This window comes from Adiantum capillus-veneris, chromosome 28 (assembly GCF_014529385.1).
Source record: "Adiantum capillus-veneris isolate H3 chromosome 28, ASM1452938v2, whole genome shotgun sequence".
Taxonomy (NCBI): domain Eukaryota; kingdom Viridiplantae; phylum Streptophyta; class Polypodiopsida; order Polypodiales; family Pteridaceae; genus Adiantum; species Adiantum capillus-veneris.
Genome location: NC_140958.1, coordinates 110,698,964 through 110,711,989, shown reverse-complemented (window position 1 = coordinate 110,711,989; position 13,026 = coordinate 110,698,964).

Genomic DNA, 13,026 nt, shown 5'->3' with positions numbered 1-13,026 from the left:
GTCAACTTATTCCCAAAAAACCCATCATCCAGTCGGGACAATTTGTGTAGTATGGAATCCTCAAGCAACTTATTATTGCATATGGTTATGTATGTAACCAATCAGCCCCAAATTCATGAGCTTATACGATCAGAGATTTTGCATGTTTTGGATCAGCTAACCTCACGGAACCACCCCATTAGCCTTTAAAAAAACCGTCACCATTAGGTCCTGGTTATGCCTTAGAAAAGACCAAGTGACTATTATGATGCTTGTGATTCACATCATGCACTTTCTCATCATCCAGCATTCTAAGATTGAGTTGACTGTGTTAACCATTAAAGATACATGTCCCTTGTGTATCCCATATGGTCCAGACAGTCATGCCACTCGACCCTCACCGTAGTGTATGTGTGTGTACACCTTTAAAGGTGTATTTCAAGAATACAAGCAAACCAACATTTTTTGATATTAACTTGTACAAGAATAGAAACTTTGCTCCTTTTGGATTAGATAACATCGTCGAAATTCACCCCCATAATCATCAATTTCAAAATTTCCTATATCACAAATCAACTTTGACTTGCTCTACATTATAGAAAAGTTCAGAACTATTACAATGCCCGTGATGAGCACCAATCACTCTCCCACCAAGAAAAAAGCCATGATTATGTCAATCAATGTATGTACATTCCCCTTGTGTATACTACCCATACGTGACCATCATCTTTACCTAATCCAAAGCAACAATTACGGTTATATATAGGATTGTGTAAGTGTGTTCATATTGATTCACGAATGAAAGCACACCCATTAGGCAAGAAACTAGGATCAAGAAATCTGCTCTCTTTGGACCAAATAAACCCATAGGACTTCACCCCATAAGCAACCATTTTTGCATGCCGCATACCGCTCATCACTATTGATTGGCCATGTGTTACAGAATTGTTCGAAGACACATATTAAATTTGATCATAAACGCATGCAATGTCCACCAAATGAGAATACCAAAAACAAGCTTGATTGTGTCAATTAATACACACCCATTCTTTTGTGTATACAAATTGTCAATCCCCATCACAATTGCATGCATTAGTATATGTGTGTGTTAATTCGTAACAGTGTAGTTCAAACATGAATGCAACCCAATGGGCCAAAAATTGAAACGCATAGGATTAGGGGCTCTGCTCCATTTGGATTACGAAAAAACCACCTTACACCACCCTATAAGCATCCATTTCCAAATTCCCAAAACACACTATTATCATTGACTGCCTATACATCATAAAAAGAGTCGAACCCATTATGATGCATGCGATGAGTGCTATGCCATATGCAACACTACCAAGCCATGATTGTGTCAAAATACACACACTATTCTCCTGTGTATACCATAGCTTATGCAAATTGGCATTGTGGCTACATATATCCACATGTGTGTGTGTGTGTGTGTGTGTGTGTGTGTGTGTGTGTGTGTGTGTGTGTGTTCCCTTTAGAGGTATAGTGCAAGATTGAAATCCATACTCAGTAGATCATAAAGAAGACCTACCTGCACAGAAGCCATCGTTTTCTCAATGCGTGCGTTCAGAGTTGTATTGGTAGGGTATCTACAACTGCAAGCTTCATTCATGTCACCGAGGTGGAGTGTGAGTGTGTGTGCATGATGAGCTAGTCCCCCAGAGGAGCCCAAATGTGTGTGTGCGATGAACAAAGTGTAGAACAACGTGTAGGAGAGTATGAATGCCCATGGTTAAGCATTTTTGCTTACCCAAAGTAATATGCCCCCATTTTAGTAAAGTCGCTTGTCCACATTTAAGTGAGGCTGCTGAGCTACCCATTTGAGGTATAACCGGTAGACCAAGTTTATGTAATGGCACAACATCGCATTATTTGTTATTGAAAATGTCCATTGGTACATCAGTAAGCAGAGCCCTATTACCAAGCCATGGTGAGGATAGCTGCTACTCAGCCAACTTATACAATCACTCACAAAAAAACTCATAAAAACATGTTAATAATGGCTTATGCTATCCCACCACTGTTATCCTTGCCCGAAGGTGTATGCATATGCCCGACCGATCTCTGCATACACAAGAAAACAATTAGTTAGAAAGTGTCTGTATGCAGGTGATGTTGGGCATCCCAATTGTTATCCATGTCACCCGAATGCTATAAAAAAATAAATTGAGTATTGTTGTGATACATTATTTTTTTACAAAGCCACACACAAATGTGATAGGATGTATTCTAATCATTACATCATCACGACCTAAGTGAGTCAAAGCAAAAGGCACTCATAAATTAAATTTTTAAGCATATGAGTCCCCATATTTGATTCAAATTTTAGCCACTAAAACTAGTACTAATCCATATTAGAAATCGTCTTGCAAACCTCTTTTGAACCGTCTACATTTTACTCACTCAAGCAGTGATTTCTCCACCTGATTAGTAGATCATAAGTCAAAGCTAAATTCTCTATTGTTAGCGAAGTAAAGTCTTGAATAACCATTATATATGATAGGGTTTAAGGCCACAAGGAGTCACCTACATTACACAATGGTAGATCCACATATAAGAAAAGTGAAGCTTCAGTCAGGAAAAAGTTGAGCCAGGTAGAAGATCCCATATTATACTCAAACATTGAAAAATCTCATAGTCACCACTTGTACTTGTATAGCTTAATTGAGCAGTCAAGCCCACACAACTTGTTATGGGTTAGTTCGTGCAATCTCAAGAGAACAAAAAATCCAATAAGGGTGAGTGTATCCTTCACTCACAATAACTTTAGGTCCTTTGTGAGCAACAAAACCTCGATACTCTCAGTCTTGATGGGCCGACAGTCATCCCTTAAACTATTAGATAACCCTCTTCTGTATGGTGATTATCAAAAAGCCCAACATCACCATATCCAGTATCTTTGTGACCCATACTAAGCGGATTTTCATAACCAATCATAACAAAAACACATCAATTATCAAACTCTCAACTTTCGATAGATAATTGTTTCAACTCATATCACAAATCACATTCCAAACCTCTTGTGAACCATTTGCAGTGTATTTCAAGTGGTAATTAGAATCAGATGATCTTTCAGGCCAATTAATGCCCGACTAGTAGACCATCCAAATGCTAGGTGCCTATGTTCGACAAAAAAAAATCCCATACTTTTAACAACGTAAAGACTTGATTCATCAATATGCACGTAAGCTCTAGCCTAGAAAAAACCAAGTAGGCACCATCATCCCACACATTGAGTAGATATATAGCCACACACACACAACCAGGTTGGGTTAGTACAGGTAATCTCAAGAGAACATAAAAGTGCGCGGAAGTCATACATAGGTGAGTGTACCCTTCACTCAATAACCTCATGTCCAGTGTGAGCAACCATAATCCCATCAACCCTAAGATTCAATTGATGGATGCTAGATCATGGATTCAAACAATGCAACTCGGATCACTGTGAATACACAAAGAATGTGGAGGTAGAAAATACATCATCCTAACGCTATACAATGATGGCATGCGCAGGATATAAGAGAGCTCAAAGAAGAGTTGTCTAAATATTCGTCAATGAATATTTCGGTGTTGCAAAAACAAATCCTTTGGTATGAAAATATCAAGAGACATGTTGAAGAAGACATTAACACTATCTCAAGAGGATTACATCAATTAGGTACTATAAAGACTTGCAATGCAAAATACAAAATCAATTTCTACACCTTTGACTAGTCACTTTAAACCAAACAAGTATATGTGTCCAAAGACACAAGAGGAGATAGTTTATATGTCTAAAGTTCCATATGCTATAGTAGTAGAACTCTAACGTATGCTATAGTCTCGACAAGGATAAATATTGCACACGCAGTAGGAGTTGTAAGTAGGTTTATGGAGAATCTAGGTAAAGAGCATTGGTGAGCTATGAAATGGATACTTAGGTATCTAAAACAGCACGCGCGCGCACACACACAATGTCAAATTTTGACCTCATGATACATTGTATGCATGCATGCATACAGATCCTTGAACACTATGCAGGCCCATGATGGACTTTCAAATGGTTTTGTTAGCAAGTGAGATACCGGCTCTCTCTTCTTTATATCATTTCTTACCCATTGGCCCCCCACATAAACACCCACATTGTATTGTATTGGCACTCATTCACTATTGTCAAACCCCTTCTCATTTCCGACACAATTCCAGCTAGCTGCCCAGCAATTTTGGATCTATAGTACCTTTTTTCAATGTTTTTTTATCATTTTTTTGGTATTCTGACATTGTATCAGATTCATCGCAGTGTAACTTTTAGGTCTCATGGGTCATTCTGGCCTTTTGAAGACGTTAATATAACACTTTTCTCAAGTCGAAACTTAATTTGGGATTGGTAGAGAGCTTCCCATGGCTAGAAAAATAAACTGTGAAAAAAATAAGGGCAAACTTAAAAGTCTCTTGGTTGTTGGGACAAAATGGGAAGATATTACCAATATTCAAACTAAAACTTGTATATATTTCTTGACTTTGTTCAAGGCAAGTTCAAAAACTTATTGGGATTAAAATGAACCTTCACGATTGACGATGGAGATACCCACGCTTTGCATTGATGACAACGCATGAGATCGCCTGAGGGGGGTCGGTGACCCAAAAATATGGCGGTGCATTATGACATCGCTTCTCATACTGTGAAGTTCAAAGGGTGGCGGTTCCCAATTTCCTACGAAAACTAAATGGGTGGAGTCACCGGATCTGGTTGTGAGATGGGACCACCAGCTGTAGATAGTGATGCCGAATATAGAAGGTCACTAAAATCTATTTTAACAGGTGAGTCCTCTTGAAGTGAATCACTTAGCTTGTTATTGTTGTTCTTTTTGAGATCCAAGATGAGTTGGTGGTGTCAAATATCTGATATCCTTGACGATTGGCACAACTTGCCTCCATGGGTTGAAATTTTTTCGAGAAGTGTAGAAGAAAGCCTGCTCACAATATGCCGGCAAAAAATATGGTTCTTGTGTTGTCAATGGTTTTGAAAAATCGACTGACCAAAAACCAGATGGATCTTGTCTCATTGTGACTCTAGCCCCTTTATACTCAGCACATAACCAATCAATCTCCAATATATTTTGTTTTAACATAAAATATTAAATATGTCTTAGAAGAAACTTTGAAGTCAACAGTGTCAAACATTTTTGTATATCTATAAATTCTTATATCTAGAATTCCATCTCTGATACATATGCCACCTCTTTGTCTTCTTTGTGGGTTGCAACCTTCCTGCTCTTTGACAAATCTTTCTATGCACTATGAGTTGTAAATAACAAACATGAACAATAATTGCATGCTTGCTCCCCTTGCACAACGACATGACTCCATGTGGGAAGACCAAAGCAATTCAGCATTGTTATACATCTTAAAATCTCAATTGGGTTTTCCTTGGTGAAGAGAGGTCAAGGTAAACAAGCGTAAAGATAGGGAAGTCGTAGATGAGGATTCATAGCTTCCATATACCCAAATCTGCCCCAAACTTGGAGAAAAAAAAGAGCAAGCTTCATTTTTCTCAATCAAGTCCAAAATGGCAATGGATCGGCCAAATCCAAGCATCCAAGATGGTTGTGAAACCTAGGGCTCTAATATCATGTCAAAGATGTCAGTGAAAGATGCAATGAAGACAAGAACTAGCTCGTGATCTAGTGGACACCACGACTCCAATTTAGGACACATGCAATTCCACATACATGAACAAGGCACATGTGGAGAAGAGAGATCACTAAGGTAGAAAGAGAGAAGACATGAGAGAGAGAGAGAGAGAGAGAGAGAGAGAGAGAGAGAGAGAGAGAGAGAGAGAGAGATCTAGGAAAGGCTCTCCATGTTGATAACAAGTTGCTCATACAAGTGACAAAGGGTGGTCTACCATAGAACTACCATGCTCAATGGATAGATCCAAGGTACACACAACTGAAAATCCTATTGACACTGCTAGCCTCCTGAACTCTTGCAAAAATTGGGAAACCACTGAGAAAGCATGAGAGAGACAAGTATAGATCTCCTCTGGCAAAGGTAGGAATGCCTTGAGGATGATGGGATCTAGCATTGCCAGTTTAAGTGCATGGGGGGAATATAGTATTGGGTGTGGAAGGGCCATCATGTGCTTGACTGGTTGTCCCTCTTGCTACACACCTCCCCATCCTCTATTCGCGATGGGCTACCCAAAAACTTTGGTACAGGATTCTGTCCAAAAATACTAGACTACCCATCCTTTGCTTGCAATGGGCTGCCCAAAAACATTGGTATGGGGGGAATATAGTATTGGGTGTGGAAGGGCCATCATGTGCTTGACTGGTTGTCCCTCTTGCTACGCACCTCCCCATCCTCTATTCGCGATGGGCTACCCAAAAACTTTGGTACAGGATTCTGTCCAAAAATACTAGACTACCCATCCTTTGCTTGCAATGGGCTGCCCAAAAACATTGGTATGGGAGGCTACCCAAAAATGTTAGGTTGCCTCCCCTCTAGTCTACTGGTTGTTGGTCTCATATGGAACCCCCCTAGGGCACCCAAGGGAGGGTGCCCCCCCACTGGGGTTGGTACGCATGCCTAAGAGGTGACCCCCTCCTACTCACTATATATTTTCAAACCCACCCTACCCAACACATCCCTCAAGCTCTACAATAGAGAAAAATACCCCCAATAAATGGGACAAAGGAGCAAGAGAGGGGTAACTAGTCCTAGAGTAAGGGGGAACTACCTAAAGGAAAAAGGAGCATAGAAGGCCATGGAACCGAGCCAAACCCGAGATTAACACAACATGACATGAGAAAACAACCTCACACTGGCTGAGCACAACCACAAAATAGTCCTCACTCCCTAACGCCTACTCTTGGGAGAAACTGGGACCAACTAGATGAATCCAAAGAGATGCCTGAGCTATAATAGGTTGAGGTAGACACATGGCTAGTGGGCGGCGTTCAATGGCTAGTCAATGGCTGGTGGTGATTTTTTGATGGACACATCTACACATGGACAAAGTGCCTCTCATTGAGAGAGTAGCCCATGCCAACGATCACTAGCGGATGGTGATTTTTTTTGTTGAACACATCTACACATTGGCACAGCTACACATGGACAATTGCCTCTCATGTGAGAGGGTAGCCCATAGAGGCTCTTTTGCATCTATAAAAGGAGGCTTCTTCTACATATGAAAAGTAGAAGTGAGAAGAAGCAAGAAGTGCAAGGTAGAGAGAGATTCTAGTGGGATGACCATAAGGGTTTCTAAGCCCTTTGTAAATCTCCAGTTTTAAGTGTAAATCAATTGACTGGTTTGATTTTCCGTGGACGTAGTCCACACTTGAGTGAACCGAGAAAAAACAAAAATCTTGAATTGGTTCATTATGATGCATGGGGTCTTGCTAGTGCATCATATTCTCTTGGTGGCTCATTGTACTATGTGACACTCATAGAGATGATGCGACTAGGAGGACATGGGTCTATCTAATGTATTTTCTACATTTCAAAGGTGGAAAATCTTTGTGGAAAATGAAGTAGGTACCAAGCTGAAATGTCTTAGATTTGATAATGGAGGAGAGTATTGTAGCCAAGCATTTGAAATATTTTGTGCTTGACATTCAAAGGCAAAAGACAACACCAAGGACACCCCAACAAATTGGAGTTTTAGACAGGAGGAACGCAATGATCATGGAGCATGCAAGATGAGGCTGCATGTAGATTTGCCACTTGAGCTTTGGACAGAAGCAGTAAGTACATCTATCCACTTGATAAACCAACCACCCTGAACAACATTGGATAAAAGAATTCTAGAAGAGGCTTGGACAAGTAAAAATGTGAACTATGCATTTCTCAAAGCGTTTGGATATGATGCCTTCATGCACATAGAGAGAAGTCTAAGGTTTAAACTAGATGCAAAGTCTAAGAAATGTTTTTTCACTGGTTGTGGAGAAGCAGACTTTGGGTATCGCCTATGGGATCCTGAAGATGGTAAAATGTTTAGTAGTAGAGATGTTATTTTCAACACACATAATATGTGAAAAGATTACTTGGAGCTTGAGGACAATCAAGACTCAAAGAGTGTAATTGGCGACACTTGTATCAATGCCAACAAGATGAGGAACCTTGACCTATATCCTAAAGATCTATGAGAGTCTATAGGCCTCCAGAGAGATTCCTTCCTTCCTTCAACCATCTATTGGTCAAAGATTCTAGAGAGCCACAGTCATATGAAGAAGCCATGCAACATGAATCCAAAGAAGAGTGGACAAAGAGTATGCAAGCAAAGATGGACTCACTACATCAAAATTAGACCTAAGAATTGGTTGATTTGCCCAAAGGTAAATGGGCACTACAAAATAAATGGATGTACAAATTGAAGGAGGAAGAAGAAGGGAAAAAGAGATATAAGAGTAGGCTTGTGGTAAAATGGTTTTCTCAAAAGAAAGGTTAATTTTTATAAAAAAATTCTCATGTTGTAAAAACGAATACCATTAGACTTGTTTTAAGACTTGTGGTTGCTCAAGACTTGAATCTTAAGCAATGGATGTAAACACGACATTCCCTCATGGAAGCTTGGAGGAGGAGATTTACATGCTTCAACCAAAGGGGTATGAGAGAAAAGGGTAAGGAGAAAATCGTATGCAGATTGAGAAAGAGCTTGTATGGTTTAAAGCAAGCATTAAGATAATGATACCTCCTAGGCCGGTAGTCGGCCCTTAATTTGTTAGATAAGCCTCATTTGCTCAGAACTTAATGAAGCCCAAAAAAACCATTTTCAGCATTCGCTTTAAACCAACAATAAGCAACCTTTCATTCCCAGTATAACAAACCACCTCAGTTATCAAACCCACATATTATAGACATATAAATGTTAATCGCCATCACCACAACTGGTGTGTTTTTCACACTTATATACCTATTGAGAAGTTGCAGAAGCATGCCCTACTACAACCAACTTGTTCTTTCCTTTTTCCATAGCCCCCACTCAAAGCAAATCAATACGCATAGCATACACAACTTAAGAGGTAAGCCAAGATTATCTTACCAAGGAGGACACAACTTCTATCCATTCTCATCCCCTTACAACATCACCACATGTCGACTACTCTAACAAAGAAAAGAGCGACACTGGTGCAATGGATGATGAAAGAAAGATATTGCCTTAGAGTTGGACATTAATCCTTCAGAAAAGCCTCAACCATCGATTGGTTTCCGAGACACACTCTCTCTATCTCTCTCTCTCTACACAAACTTGACAACTAAAGAGCTTCAAGAAGCAATGAAGGACAACAAAGAGATTGATCATTGATCTCTTTCCAAATTTGATTAAACCCTAAAGAATCGAATACCACATAAGAGAATGAGCACTTTGACCCATTCAAAAGAACGAGCACTTGGATATATCAGTAAGAACAAACTCTCTTAATCTAAATTTTTTCATTGATCTATTTAAACATTACTGACACCGGGTGGGTTGGGTTGGGAATCTAATAGTGATAGCCTTGTATGGCTACTTTGGGTTCGACTCCCTGTATAGTAATTTGAAAAATACCAAAGAGGGGTTTGAAGAAGTCCTCAATAGCAATTGCAAGAGATGGAGGCATTTCAAGGTTCCCTTTAGCTATCCCATGAAGGATATATTCTTGGAATGTCTTTCATGCTCATCTTTCACATCTTTTGCTTGGTCATAGCATGGATGATAGAAAGATTTGACCAATTTGGACATTTAACATCATTTTTCATAGTTTTTGTGCACTTCCTCAATGAGGAGGATTCCTACAAGTTATCTAATTGCTTGTATAAAAGAGGAGAAAACTTCAATTGTGATAACACTATAGGTTTTGAAATGTTGCTCTAGAAATGCTTTTCATTGCTAGATTTTTTTTTGTCTTTCCATCAATGCCTAGAGGTCACCGCTAACTTCAATTGAAGTGAGAGTTCACACGCGTGTGGGCACACATAAATGTATGTTAATGGGTGTTTTTTGCTATTTTTGAAGGCATGTATCTTAAAGAATCCTCTTCTTTTGGACTCATAATAACAACCAACCAATAGAGCAACGCCAAGTGGATCATCTTCATAGGTACAAATCTAGATGAAATCTTTACCTTTACGAGGTGAATCGTTGCCTTTGCTACTAATGAAATCTTTGTCCTCGTGAATTTGTTAGCTATCAACCTTTGCTTAAATCTTTGCATTATGGATGCACCACTTGGTAGTTCTTTACTGGCCACTATTTTTTAAAGGCTACAACACAACAGAGTGTGCATTCCCAACATCCTGTAGAAAAAGAAAACTTTGTATTTATGCATCCTTTTGATCCTCTATGAGATGGCATACCACAATTACCAGGGTTCTTTTCTTTAGGTTTTCTTTCTCCTACACTCTCTCTCTCTCTCTCTCTCTCTCTCTCTCTCTCTCTCTCTCTCTCTCTCTCTCACACACACACACACACACACACACACGTTCTCTTTCTCAAATTTTGTGGAATGAATATCTAGTAAGAATTACCAATTTTATGTCCATAGAGTGGTGGAAAATCCACTAACAAATCCAGAGAAGAAGCAATATTTGCAGCATAATTGACACATAGACATGAAGTGCATGATGAGGAGCCTAAAGCAACCAGTTTTTATCCTTTGATCGAACTAAAAGCCTATGCTCAGAAGAAGGATATGTACCAAATTAGTGTGTATATGCCAAATGAGGCACCCTCACAAAAGCATGAAAATTTATTGAGGGGATTCCTATTCGGAATGTCATTCCTTAGGATGTGTTGATTGTGGGATATGCACTACATGGCTGTGGCAAGTAAGCATTGTGTTCTTTTAATTGGATGCAAAAGGATGCACCTTAAATCCTTGTAGCCTTACCCAAGGTGCTGCAACACATGGGTGAGAGAACTCACAATGAGGTAATTGCTAGTCAGGGGTTGTTGGAGAAAGATGTGAGTGCTTTGGTCAATATGTATGTCGAATGTGGTGCCCTCATGAAAGCACATAAACTTCTCAATGAGCTTTTTGCCCAAAATTTCATCTATTGGAATGTGTTGATTGCAATATATGCCCAACATGACCCTTGCAAGGAAGCTTTGCGTTGTTTTGACTAGATACAAAAGGAGCCTTTCTCCAAATGCAATCACCTATGCTTGCATCTCAAAGGCATGTAACACGAGGGAGAGAATTCATGTTGAGATTGATAATTAGGGGTTGCTGGAGAAATAATTTCGTGCTTGATGGTGCTTTACTCAATGTGTCTGCCAAATGTGGTGCCTTCACAAAAGCACAAAAAGTTATTGATGAGCATCCTCTTCAGGATGTCCTTTTGTGGAGCACGTTGATTGTAGGTTATACCCAACATGCTATGGCGAGGATGCTTTGGGTTGAAAATCTATGACATTATACCAGACAATGAGCACTACAAGTGTTGAATGACTCTTTTCGGCAAGCAAGGCATTTGATAAAGCTATGAGAGCAATCAAGAGCATGACATCATTTACACATCTATCTTGATGGTTCTTGCTGATGACCTTTGAGCGTGTAATATAATGGAACAAATGCAATGCTACAACATACGTGCTAGTGAGTAACATTTATGTAGTTGCCGCCATGCAGAAGATGGCATGCAACATTTATGCCACTGCTGGCATGCGCAGGAGACTTGACTACTAGATTGATGCAATTGGAAAGACTTGATTTTTGGTTGGGCATACCAAGCATTTGCAGAGCAACCAATCTAGTTAAAGCTCCAAGATATTGAGCTTAAATTGTCCCTACAAGGGTTTTCCCTAAATTTGCACTGGGTCTCACAAAATATTTCCCTTATTTTTGTCACATGCAATCCGAGAGCACATTGGTAAGTGTGCATGCAAAATGTGGTATCTTGATGAAAGGACGAGAAGCCTTGATGGGATTCTTGTCAGGAATGTCATAACTCATAACACATTAATTGCAAGGTATACCAAAAGATGCTATGACAAGGAAGATCTATGTCGTTTTCACACGATGCCTTCCCTTATCTGCTCATCCAATCACCTATGCCTTAAAATCCTATAGCCTTACACAAGATACAGACTTGGGTAAGAGAATTCTAGATGAGAGTTAGAGGTTGTTGTAGGATATGCCCAACATGATTGTGACAAGGAAGCTCTACACTCTTTTAATGAGATGTGAAGAGAAGTCCTTTGCCCAAATTCATTCACCTATTCTTGCACCTTTGAGGCATGTAGTCTTACACATGACCTTAACATGGACAAGAAAATTCATGATAAGATTGCTCGTCAAGGGTTGTTGGAGGAACATGTTGTGCTTGTCAATGCTTTGGTTGATAAGTATGCCAGATGTGGTGTGCTTGCGAAATCATAAAAGGTTATTGATGAGTTTTTTGAATATTGTCTCTTGAAACACATTAATTGTAGGATATGCCCAACATGTCTGTGGCAAAGAAGCTTTGTCCTGTTTTCACCGCGGATATGAAGGGAAGGCCTCTCTCTAGATCCAATCACCTCAAAGGCATGTGGCCTTACACAAGATGTTGACATGGGTGAGAAAATTCATGATGAGATTGCTAGGCAGGGGCTGTTCGAGACGTTCTTGGTAGCCATTTGGTCGATATGTTCTTTCTCCGAATGCAAGCACCTATGCTTGCACCTTGAAAGCATGTGACCTTATGCAAGACCTTCAAATGGGTGAGAAAATTCATGTTGAGATTGTTAGTAAAGGGCTGTTGGAGAACCATGTTGTGCTTGGCAATGCTTTGGTTGATATTTGTGCCAAATGTGGTGCCCTTATGAAAGCACAAAAAGTTAATGATGAGCTTTCTATGTAAAATATTGTCTCTTGGAGCATGTACTTGGCAATGCTTTTGTGCCAAATGTGGTGCCCTCACAAAAGCACGAGCTTGGGGAGTTATCTCTTTGCTTCCCTCTTGCGATCAACCTTCCTTTTGGTCGAGCTCCAACAATTTCCGTTCTATGGTTCTCCTCGAAAGAGGGTTTGTGTGTGTGTGCGCGCGCTCGTGCGGAGAGAGAGAGAGAGAGAGAGAGAGAGA